The sequence below is a fragment of the Triticum dicoccoides genome, chromosome 1B (assembly GCF_002162155.2).
Source record: "Triticum dicoccoides isolate Atlit2015 ecotype Zavitan chromosome 1B, WEW_v2.0, whole genome shotgun sequence".
Lineage (NCBI taxonomy): Eukaryota > Viridiplantae > Streptophyta > Magnoliopsida > Poales > Poaceae > Triticum > Triticum dicoccoides.
In genome coordinates this window covers 227432220-227444671 of record NC_041381.1, presented here as the reverse complement: position 1 = coordinate 227444671, position 12452 = coordinate 227432220, and positions in this window count along the sequence as shown.

The following is a 12452-nucleotide window of genomic DNA, read 5'->3' as shown; positions in this document are numbered from 1 at the left end:
CAATTTCATGTCTTGCTGGAAAATTATTTGTATAGTACGTCAATTATGTAAACAAATTATGGAAGCCTGATAGCATTGCCAGAAGCCTCTTCATCATCCGGGTCCATGTGCCATGCACAAAATTATACTCCTTCGTTCCTAAATATTTGTCTTTTTATAAATTTCAAACGGGCATATTTTAGAGTGTAGATTCACTCATTTTGCTTCGTATGTGTACTCCCTCCGTTCCTAAATATTCTATTCGTCTTTCTAGAGATTTCAACAAGTGACTACACACGGAGTAAAATGAGAGAATCTACACTCTAAAATATGTATATACATCCATATGTGCAAGTCCATTTGAAATCTCTAAAAAGACAAATATTTGAGTAGTCACTCGTTGAAATCTCTAGAAAGACAAATATACTCCTGAGTATATTTAAGAACCGAGGGGGTAGTGCACAACCGCATGGGAGACTCCGCCCGGTCGTTGCGCCGCATTAATAGTGAGTAATGAGCAGTCAAATCGTAAGCCCCACCTTTCCCATTGTAAGTTGCTCTGAAGAAGCAACCATCAATATGCTCTTCTTTGCATCTGCTCATACTACTCCATTCATCACTGTTTATACAGCACGCTTCAGAAAAAAGAAAAAAGATCTGTGGGACCAAGGCGACTAGCGATCGGCCTGAAAAATAGCATTGGTAGTTATAGCACGGCGTCTATTACTAGTAGAGGGAATAATGCGTACACATATACATGCAGTGCTTCCACCTCGGGTACACACATGCATGCACTTACTCCATTCTGTAGTTACATGGAGAGAAAATTGTGGACTTGATTGCGGTTACCACGCCCTAATTAATTGAGCATTAAACCAAACGCATCTAAAGTCTCTCTGGTGGTGGAAATGCATTGAGAGAAATGCATCATAATGAAGCGCGCCCTGTAAACTGTGACGGAGGGAGGAGTAGTATGAAGGTTCAAAACCAAGTATGTGTATGGCCAGTCGGTCAATGCAGCTCCTCTTGGCATATCACTGACATGTGGGACAGGAGTGTGAGCAAACCGATCTCAATTGACGGCAAAGAGGCAACCTGCCGTTCCTTGAGAGAGACGAGGAGAGAGAACACACAGACGGGTTCGCATGGAGGCCAAGATATATTCGAGCATGGTTGGTTGATCGATATAATTCATTACATGTTGGCAGTGGCGGAGCTACGTGAGGGCAAAAGGTGGCCATGGCCCGCCCAGCCTAAGAGAAAAACACTCGCACTTTGCATGAAGTGATGGCCAGCTCAAGAGAAATTCCCTTCAGATTGGCCTGCCCGGCCCACCCAGTTTTTGGTTTCAAGCTCCGCCACTGCATGTTGGGCTGCCGTTTTCCACCCTTCTCCGGAATAAACGTGTACTTTATCAAAGATTAGAAGAAATAAGAGTACAAACGCTCCACCATGCGGTTCTAGTAGTAGTACTACTCGTACTACTACGCTTGGCTCTTCGCCTCTTCATGAAGTCGAACAATGATGGTACTCCGCATGTTGGGTACTACAATGTATGCCTCTGACAATCTGACACCGAATGGACTGATGCATGTCCACCGAGGGTAGGTTGCATTAGTCAAAAGGCGTAAGCGAGCTTCACCTTGTCCTGCAAGCTTCTCCTCGTTCTGCGAGTTGACGGGACACACTAAAAAGTAGTGCTAGTCCCATACTCCCTCCTTTCCGGTTAATATGGCTCAATCCTTTTTGCGAGTAAATGAGAGAGCTTTATTCATATATAAGCATTATTAGGACGATCAGCCAAGACACTGGTCACTAGGAAGCGAGGTACCCCGCAAAAAAAGAAGTAGGAAGCGAGGTGTTTCATCAAGCCAGCTCTCGGCCACATTCAAAGTGTAGCAAGCACGGTTCGCACGAAGATGCACCGCAAGGTTTGCTGACCTGTTTACATGCTGAATAACAAAAAAAGAGGAAATATTACCGAGCGCTACTATTTGTAACAGGATATCAGCCAGAATTAAGAGAGAATTGTGGGGAGTGTTCCATGCAATCAACTTCCATTATCACATGCGAGAACCCTCGAAGATAACCAAATGTGTTGACGATTGCTTTATCACATTTTAAAATTATAATAAGAGTGCAGACGCTCCTCCATCCGGTTCCTAGTACTAGTATAGTACGTACCTTTATAGACTATGTTAGTAAACTTTGCACTTGGCTGTTCGCCTATTTGGGAAGCCGAACAATAGTAGCACTGGTAGTATATTGTATGGTTCTGGCAATCTGACACCGAATTAACTGTTGCACGTCCACCGCCTGAGCGAGGGAGAGCTTGCATTAGTCAAAAGTTTCTCCTTGTCCTGCGAGCCACCGCGCGCAAGTAATGCTAGTCCATACTGCCTCCTCTCCGGTTAATATGGATTAATTTCAAACAAGATAAATACACTGTCTGTCACTGTATATTTGTAAAAATACGGTCAGTGGAGTTCATAATACGCTCATTGCGCTCAATATATATATTTTTCCGGTGTTTATACGGTCACTAGCTCACCCTGATTGAGTATATGTGTGCATGCACGTGTAGGTTGAGCACTTAGCGTGACCGTGTGTGTTCCGTCGTGTGCTCGGACATGCATGCATTAGGGCGTCGCACACATTTTTGTGTCCATGTGTACGTGCGACTGTTGCATACACATAGGGGGAGTACGTGTAGGGGTCACTAAGGAGCAGTCAAATCACACAGTAAATCACGTTTGTCGTGTTCGTGTCTCACCCTCCTCCACGGCTCGACCCCACACGGTCGCTCGGCATGCCACTCACCGCAAACTGAGTATACGATAACTTTCCCTCCTGCTTGTCAATGGATCACGCCATGGAGTACTACTAGCACTACTGGAAGAGAATGAGGAGTTGGGGGAGGACAGCTAGCTGTAGCACGGACTCCCAAAATTTTTTTACTTGCATGTTGTAGCCGGCTATTGCGACCTTTGAATACGGAGCAGCCGCGTGCACCCGGAAGCGGCGCGGGCGACGCTCTCTCGGCCGGCATGCCGCTTCAATGCCGGCGCCAGTGAGAGGTCGTGTCCGCTCTGGCCGAGCATGAATGCGGCATTGACCATTTCGGGCAGGAAGCACGCGCGGGTGATGAAGAGGGTTCGGGTTGGTCAGGACCGGCCGTGGCAGCGGTCCGGACGTGCGCAAACAAGAGATGCTATACGTTAATATTGTTGCGTATATAATTAACAACGTACATAATGTGCCAGTTGGACAAATATGATTGGAGATGGAGATGGAAATGGAATTTTACGTAAACACGGATATGCATGTCTATGTCTATGTGTGCGTGCGCGACGACTCTCACGATCTGGAAGCGGGGGCGTGTTTTTGATCGAGTTTTCTTTCTTGGTACGTTAGAAAATCAGTTTGTCCAATTCACATCTAGATGTTATTTAAGGATATCACATCTAAGCTCCCACAAGTATATAATGTAGCAACAAGAAACAAAAAAACTAGGACAAAAAAATAGACCACAAACAGAGTGGACATCAACTTAGATGTGACATAACTGTGTCACATCTAGATGTGTCCTAGACAGACCCTTAGAAAATTGTCCGCTAGTTTTTGTTTCTTTTTCCGGGAACGCGCGTATTCTATTTAAAACCACTGCTATGGAGAGATTTTTTTACTCCATTATAGCCTCTTGTTTGATAGACTTTCTCGCGTCTCGCTCTCTCACCCTCTCCATATCAAAACAAGATGACAGTGTCCAGTCTATCTCTCTCCTCAACGGTGGTCACAGATCCGGCCGAATCCCGTCCGCTGCGGGAGGTGAGGAGGTGCAACGTTGACGTTGTCGCCGTCGGCGATGGGGGGAGCCAATGCGCACCATCCTCTCGGAGTCGGCGCTGGCACGGACGAAGATCCTCCGCGCCCTTGTTCATTGCCGTCATGTGGGCAGATCCCGCCCACCTGCCTAAACGACATCTCGCCCACCTGAGGTATAACTTCTTGTACTGGTCCAGCTCCCCAGGTCGCTGCGTGCGGGTTTTCATCTATGCGACTACTCCCCAGCTCCCCATGCATAGTAGCTAGGGTTCGTCGGCTGGTCCAACATCACCTACTTGTACTATTATAGAGGAAATGCCACTCGAAAAGTTGTCCTGATTTATGCCTCGGTGGAGGTATACATGTTGTTTCGACAAAAAGTACATGGTGGTTGTGCGGTCATTGTCCATATGGTGGTAGTACTATCACTGGTTAAATGAAGAAATGCTTTTTTTCTCGGGTATCCTGGTTTAGTTCCCATCAAGATATAATTATGACGCTTCTGTTTGTTGGTGTACTTTTCATTAACCCTTTTTTATATTTTTGGAAACAGCGATGCGTGTCTCCATACCCGGGTATGTCTTCCTCAATTTTAGTGGAACTGCACAAAATTGGATGGCCATTGTTGTTCCACCTCACTGTCCTCTGCCACGTGGTTCTTCCTTCCTCGAGCTTGATTACTGAGAAGAAACAAACCACAGTGAGGATTTGTCGAACTTCATAGGTGCCTCACCCAAACTTGATGCCAAATGGATGATGCATCACCACGATGACATATCGATGCTCATGGTCGCGCCTCATGGTTGCGTCGACTGGTGAAGCTGATTGATTTTCAATGAAAAACAAGCTGTCTTCCATCAGTGCTCTTTGCTTGTTACGCACAAAGATGATATCCTTCGTCAGTTCACCTTGGTTGCGTTGGAGACGCAGTCGTCTTTCACGTTGGTGCAATTTTATCACACAATTGGCTATGAACCAAATGTTTCCTCGAAGAAGGATCGACGTTGGTACTAAGAGCATAAGTTTTGTATTGATTTCTAAGCCTTCTCACAACTTTGTCTCCAGCTCCCCTATAATTTTACTTCTCCAGCTATTAACTTTGGTTTTAAAAAATGGTGTGGACTAAAAACCCGGATGGACGTAGTAGCCCTCCATTTTTATTTACTCCGCATATTAGATTTGATTGAAGTCAAACTTTGTAATACTCCCAAACCTTTCCGATAGTTGAAATTAAAATTCTTTATTTGTACACACTATCACATGTTTCCGATAATTTGGCGCATGTGTGGTTGTTCACTTAAGGGAGGGTAGTGTACCACACATGAAGGACGGGAAGTGCGACCAGGACGCGTGGACATGGATCGTTAGTTCATTGGAAGTAGTACTCCCTCTGTACATTAAATAAAGAGTTTCATTTCGTACTTACATAATTTAAAACGATTGTTATGGAGAGAATAAGAAAACCACCCCAATATATATTAGTCGTATACACACGAGAGTACTATATGGACGCAACTTCATTGACTTAGTGCACCTGCCTTTGGGTTTATGACAGGTGGGCCCAAAATGTGGCTGGCTCACCTGTCATACAGCCAAAAGCAGATGGAGTGAAGGCACCGAAGCTCAGTCCGTACTACATTAGTACTCCCTCTGTGAACTATTATAAGAGCATTTAGATCACTACTTTAGTAATCTAAACGCTCTTATATTAGTTTGTAGAGGGAGTATATATATAAGCGGGAGCCTCAGCGCTTGTTCGCTAGGGTTTGCACCCTCCACACGCTCGCCGCAATACATATATGTTACACGCTGGAGGCTCAGCATTCATTTGCTAGGGTTTGCCATATTCACAGTCTCTCACCCTCTCTTCACCAGATCTAAACAAGACTGCGTTGGCCTCTTGTCTCTCTCCCCCCTCACAGCTGGTGAAGGAGGCGTCCGTATCCCGTCGCACCGGGAAGGGGAGGAGGTGCAACGTTAACTCTATCGCCTTCGGCGAGGGAGGCAATCCACTGCCGGCTGCGCTGTTCTATTTCACCCAGCGCCTGTGCGGGAGGGCCACCGACCCCTTCTTCCTCGCTGCCGTACGTAGTGTGGGCAGATTCGGCCTCCCGCCGCACGCCTTGCCACATCCCGATGACCCTAAGGTATAAGTTTCTTTGAAACAGTCGTTGCTCTAGCTGCATGTGGATCTTTTTCAATCTGTAGTCGAATCTAGGTCTTGGTTCAAAGAGGAAAGAAAGGTGCGGCGGGGTGGAGCATGAATCTAGGACGTGGTTCAATGAGGAAAGGAGGGAGGAAAAGTAGTATAGACTGGCTATCCAGCCGCTTTGTTGGTCGAAAAGGGAAAAAGGGGGTAACCCAGTACACACATCTGTAAGGAACTGATCTCTTTGTTGAAAAGGGAAAGAAACTTGGGGGGGGGGGGTTGGGTAGTTTGTGCAGGACTAGATTTGCTGCCCTCACATAGGAAAAAAGTTCAAAGAGAACAAATATGGGACCAACACAGATATGCTCCTTGGCTACATACTCTGCATCACCCATTTATACGTGTGGACACACATGGTGCTAGCATGTCCCATACAGCTATTTTGCTGTTGTTAATCTCAGAATGCCGCGGGAAAATTAAAGCAATGCCACTGTTAAAAGTAAATTACATTTTTTAACGAATGTTGTTTCAAGAGAGTGTTTCTGTTAATATGAATCAATGCTACCGTTTTAGAAATGCTACTATCCTACTTTGTTTTCCATCCAGGATAAGTTAGATGCTTCTTTCTGTCACCGTTTGTTTCATCCTCCTTTATCGGCAAGTAATTGTTTCCTTTTTTGCCTCTGTTAAAACAGGGGTATCGATTCAACTTGTTGCTATTGCGACATTTTACTTCGCTACTCGAAACACTTATGTTTTAGAGTGTTTTGTGCATTTCAACTTGAATGTCACACCGGTGACTTTGCTTAATTTTGGTGGAACTGCACAAAAGGAGATCGAGATTTGTTTCCAGTGTTCCCGTTGAGTTGTTTCAAATCTTGGTCTCTACCACATGATATCTATTCAACTTGTTGCCATTGCAACATTTTCCTTCGCTACGCGAAACACTTTGCTTGATTTCAGTGCAACTGCACAAAATGAGATTGGATTTCCTATTCTTGTTAGCAGATTCGTATTTTATCCTGGTGAAAGGTCAGTATAGGCCTTCATCCATATGATTGTGCAGTGTGCTTTGAGATGTTGTGCTACTTGTATTGGTACTGTTTTAAATAAATGTTGAATTGAAGCTATTGTATTGCTGTCTTTTCCCATTAAGTAGTGAACAAAAATGGGACCAACCCAGACATGATGCTTGTTGCTTTGTTACAACAAGCTCTGCATCACCCCCTTTATAAGTAAATGGAAGCACATATTGTTGTTGCGCCCACTCTCCCTGGAACTGTTTATGCTTTTCATTAATCTAATGCCGCTGGTAAAATTAAGCAATGCCACTCTCAGAATTAATTAACTACTGAATCTTAGTTCAAAACTGTAACACTTGTTAGGAATGGTACTATCCTGCTTTGTAGTTCTTTCTACATGTTTAACCAAGGTATTATTAAGATAATGTCTCTTTAAAAATGAATCAGCTGCATTGTTTTAGGAATGGTACTTTTCTGCTTTGTCGTTATTTATACATTTTGAACCAAGGCATTGTTAAGATAATGTCTCAGTCAATATGAATGAATCACACCGATGGAGAATTGCTCCTCTCCTGCTTTGTTTCCCATTAAGACAAGTCATCAACCGTTATTTATCAGTAATTGTTTCCCTTATACCTATTGTTGCTTACAGGGATATCAAAATTAAAGCTCGGTTTTATTCCGACTTCGATTTTAGTTGAGCTGCACAAAAGGAGCCAATGTGTCCAAGGCAAACTGCTGGGTTACTGGGTCCAGTTGGTCGTTCCACTTTGCAGAAAGAAGCAGTCACTGGATGCGGTACATTACAGAAGGAATGACCGAGAAGCTTTACAGAGTATTATTAGACACCGGTGACATGACTAGTCTGCAGAGACCATTGGCAATTTAACAACACGTGGAGTGCCCTGGGCAAAAAGTGCCCAAACAAGTACAAGAAGCTAAGACAGGACACGATCATAGGCATTACATATTTTGAATGGGAAAAGCTTGTCAAAGTTTAATCATTGATGTTAGCAAGAAGACGTTAGTTTAATATATTGGAATCGGAAAACCTTGTAAAAATTTGCTCATTGATGTTAGCAAGAAGACGTTAGTTTAATATATTGGAATTGGAAAACCTTGTCAAAATTTGCTCATTGATGTTAGCCAGAAGACATGCATTTGATATTTTTGAGTGGGACGCCCTTGCTGTGAGCAACGTTGAGTGTTTTTTCCTATCCCTGTGTTCAGTTTAGAAGTAAATAGTTACTCTGCTGAGATATTCTTGTGTTAAGAGTTTGTTCTGAATATTGTCTATGTAATGCCACGCCTTGTGTTTGATTGAAAAGTTGAGCTTGGAATGTTGTGGCATGCGGCATCACGAGCTGTTCATCGTGCCTCCTGAGAATAATGCTTCGTATTGTTTTGCATGTCGATCTAATGCTAGTGATTTGCTTGTTAAGAAGGTCATCCTCTTCTGTTGTTTCCGTGCATAAGAAGTTCATCGTCTGATGTTTCATTCATAGCCTATACGACATGTCGGGTAGGTTAGACGTGAAGCCATATGATCTTCCGACCAACTCATGATATTAGGCTGTGATTGCATCGTCGTTTTCCAACCAAAACCGCTTGTAAAACTGACGCTTGTAAATTAAAGCAGATGGTCTCGGGCGAAGGTGCTTGGTTGGTCGATTTCGACTAGTAAAATATCGGAAGTACTTCACACACGATAAAAACATTGAACGACACTCGGATGATTGCTAATCCAGCCATTAGTTGTTGTTTCAGCCTTGCCCATGGATGGCATGATACGCACGTCGTGCATGTATCATATGGTAATGTCATCCATATAGCAATGCTCGTAAAATATACACTGGTCTCTCAAATTACACGCTTAACCCGCCGGTTTTACTTACAGACCTCGGGCCTTCCGATGACGAGTAAATTACACTTGTATGTTAATACAGGTTTGAAATAAACCAGAGCTCCCAAGCGCGGCCTTACCGTTTCATGTCGTCTCAGTTTCTCAAAGCTGCTCATAGGTGTCCGATGATCCTGGCTTCCTGAATGAGCAGCGGGCGCTGTATCAGACCTCCGTAGGTCCCGCGAGGCCCTCTCCGTTGTCCTTTGAGTTGTTGCGTTCACCGTGGCGCCGAGCATTGTTAACATGGTCAACGAACATGAGGATTCAGGAGATGACTTTATTTTGACTGGATAACACTAGGGACCCACTAGGGCCATAGTCGTACGTACGCAAGTGCCTCCTTATTATGTACAACTATATTTTTTTTTGCTTTCTCCTGGTTTCCTGACATCACGGTCCCACACCATTGTCAACCTATGTAGTCAATATAAACGAGAGAATTGCACAAGGTGCGGCCGATAGCTGGGACCAAGCAGCTCGAGTAGTATTTGTGTTTTTGAGGCGTGAGCACTGCAGAGTTTTTCTTGGCGATGATTTCGTTGTTGTTCAGAGGAGAGCAGGGTATTAACTGGGCGGGCTGTGGCCCGTCTAGCCCAGGCTAGATATCCAGCCCAGATACTACTTTTTTCAAGATGAAAATGGCTAGCCCAGCTATATGTCTTTTTGAGGAATACCCAGGCAAGGTCAACTTGTTATTCTCTGCCCCGCTGTGCTGCAAATCTTTCCTAGGAGGTATGCATTAGGCTTAACAGGAAAATGGGCTTTAAAAATAATAAATGGGATGTAATTATAAAAACTGGGCAGTAACTATAAAAAAATGCACCAAACACGAAATTAGTTTATAACATATTATTTATGGATTTTGAAAATCTTAAATTTTCATTGTTGCGCGCGTAATGTTTCGTTGGATTTTTACGTAATACAAATTTATATTTAATCTGAATAGAAATTTCGGGATAAAAATATTTCGGATCCCATCAAAATGTGGGAAATTTTATTGAATTTTGTCTTCAATGGTTGGTTGAAATTATTAATCGTTGTCCTAGCTAGAAAATGGGTTGTACTTTTAACAAACTGTAAATGGGATGTTTTAAATTCCATTAGAATTCAAAAATGGGTTGTACATTCTTACAAAACGCAAATGGGCTATAAGTTCTCTGCCACACACTTGTGGGCCTACTAAGTAACATGTCCCCTAAAAAAATAAGTTGACTCGTATGCAAGGCTTTGTCAACTTATTATAGTCAACACACGGTTCTAGCAGCAGTGGCCGTTGGATGTCTATCCAACGGATGTGGTGCTTCTTTTTCAATCTCGGATATTCTTAGCTTCGGCCGCCCAAAAATTGATTCCTCCCCCTAACATTTGGGGCGCACCGTTTCGGAGGCTGACCTGTGGGCCTACTAAGTTGGAGCGTACCAAGGGCTTTGTCAACTTAGTCAATATAAACGATTCTAGCTTCAGTGATCGTACGATGTCCATCCAACGGCCGTAGTGCTTCTTCAACCTCTGGTCTTCTTGGTCCGGCCGCCCAAAGCAGCGCCGGTCGTGCCGCCTGCTCCTGCCTCCCATGGCCGGCTATGCTGCCGCGGAGGCCTCACCGCCCCCATACTACTCCCACCGCTGGCCAGGCCATCCCTCCGCTCACCCAGACCCCCTGTTATTCTGCGGCGACGGTAGCCTCACACCGCAGCCGAACCAGTGAACCCTCGTACTCCTCTCCGCACGGGCTTCCACTGCTGCGTCTTCCCCGGCTCCGTGTCGTCCCCTTCCTAGGCGTCGTCGTCGTCCACCGCCCTGGTGCTCTCGGCGCGGCGTGGTCAACGTGGTCAATGACCGACTTCCATCGAAAGAGTATTGTACGTGGAGAGACTGACAGCTGGGTCCACGGCGGCCGCAAGGAAGTGCCTCCTTATTACGCGCAAAATAATTATTCCTCCACCTGATAGCAGGGACCCGCCGGACGGGCCACCTTATTTCCCGAAAAAAGCGTTTCCCCCCTGACTGCTGGTACCTACCGGACGGGCCACCGTATTTTGCGAAAAAAACGTTCCCCCCGCTGTCAGCTCGGACCCACCGGAAGTGCCTCTTTATTACGCACAAAAAAATGAATACTCCCCCTACTAGCTGGGACTCACCTTGGTGGGAAGCTGACTTGTGGGCCTACTAAGTTGACAGGGATGAAGGGCATTGTCAACTTAGTCAATATGAACGATTCTAGCTCTAGTGACCATACGATGTCCATCCAACGGCCATAGTGCTTCCTCAACCGCTGGTCTTCTAGCTCCAGCCGCCCAAAGCAGCCCCGGTCGTGCCGCCTGCTCCTGCCTCCCATGGCCGGCTGTGCTGCCGCGGAGGCCTCACCGCCTCCATACTACTCCCACCGCTGGCGAGGCCATCCCTCCACTCCACTCACCCACACCCCCTGTTATTCTGCGGCGACGACAGCGCAGCCGAACCAATGAACCCTCGTACTCCTCTCCGCATGGGCATCCACTGCCGCGTCTTCCCCGGCTCCATGTCGTCCCCTTCCTAGGCCTCGTCGTCGTCCACCGCCGTGGTGCTCTCGGCGCGGCGTGGTCAATGTGGTCAACAACCGAATTCCATCAGAAGAATACTGTACGTGAAGAGGCTGACAGCTGGGTCCACGGCAGCCGTAAGGAAGTGTCTCCTTATTATGCAGAAAATAATTATTCCTCCACCTGACAGCAGGGATCCACCGGACGGGCCACCAGTATTTTTCGGAAAAACGTTTTCCCCTGACTGCTGGGACCCACCCGACGGGCCACCGTATTTTGCGAAAAAAACGTTCCCCCTGCTGTCAGCTCGGACCCATTGGAAGTGCTCCTTATTACACACAAAAAAATGAATACACCCCCTGCTAGCTAGGACCCACCTTGGTGGGAGGCTGACTTGTGGGCCTACTAAGTTGACGGGGATGAAGGGCTTTGTCAACTTAGTCAATATAAACGATTCTAGCTCTAGTGACCGTACGATGTCCATCCAACGGCCATAGTGCTTCTTCAACCTCTGGTCTTCTTGCTCCAGCCACCTAAAGCAGCGCCGGTCGTGTTGCATGCTCCTGCTTCCCGTGGCCGGATGTGCTGTCGCGGAGGCCTCACCGCCCCCTACTATTCCCACCGCTGGTCAGGCCCTGCGGCGACGGCAGCCTCACACCACAGCCGAACAAGTGAACCCTCGTACTCCTCTCCGTGCGGGCTTCCACTGACGCGTCTTCCCCAGCTCCCCGTCGTCCCCTTCCTAGGCCTCGTCGTCGTCCACCGCCCTAGTGCTCTTGGCGCGGCATGGTCAATGTGGTCAAGGAACGACTTCCATCGGACGTGGACTGTATGTGGAGAGGCTAACAGCTGGGTCCACGGCCGCAGCAAGGAAGTGCCTCCTTATTACGCGGAAAATAATTATTCCTCCACCTGACAGTGGGGACCCACCGGTCGGGACATAGTATTTCGCGAAAAAAATATTTCCCCCCTGACTGTTGGGACCCACCAGCAGCACCTTCACATGCAAGGAAGTGCGTCCGGGCCAAAAAAAAACGATTCGCCCCCCTGACTGC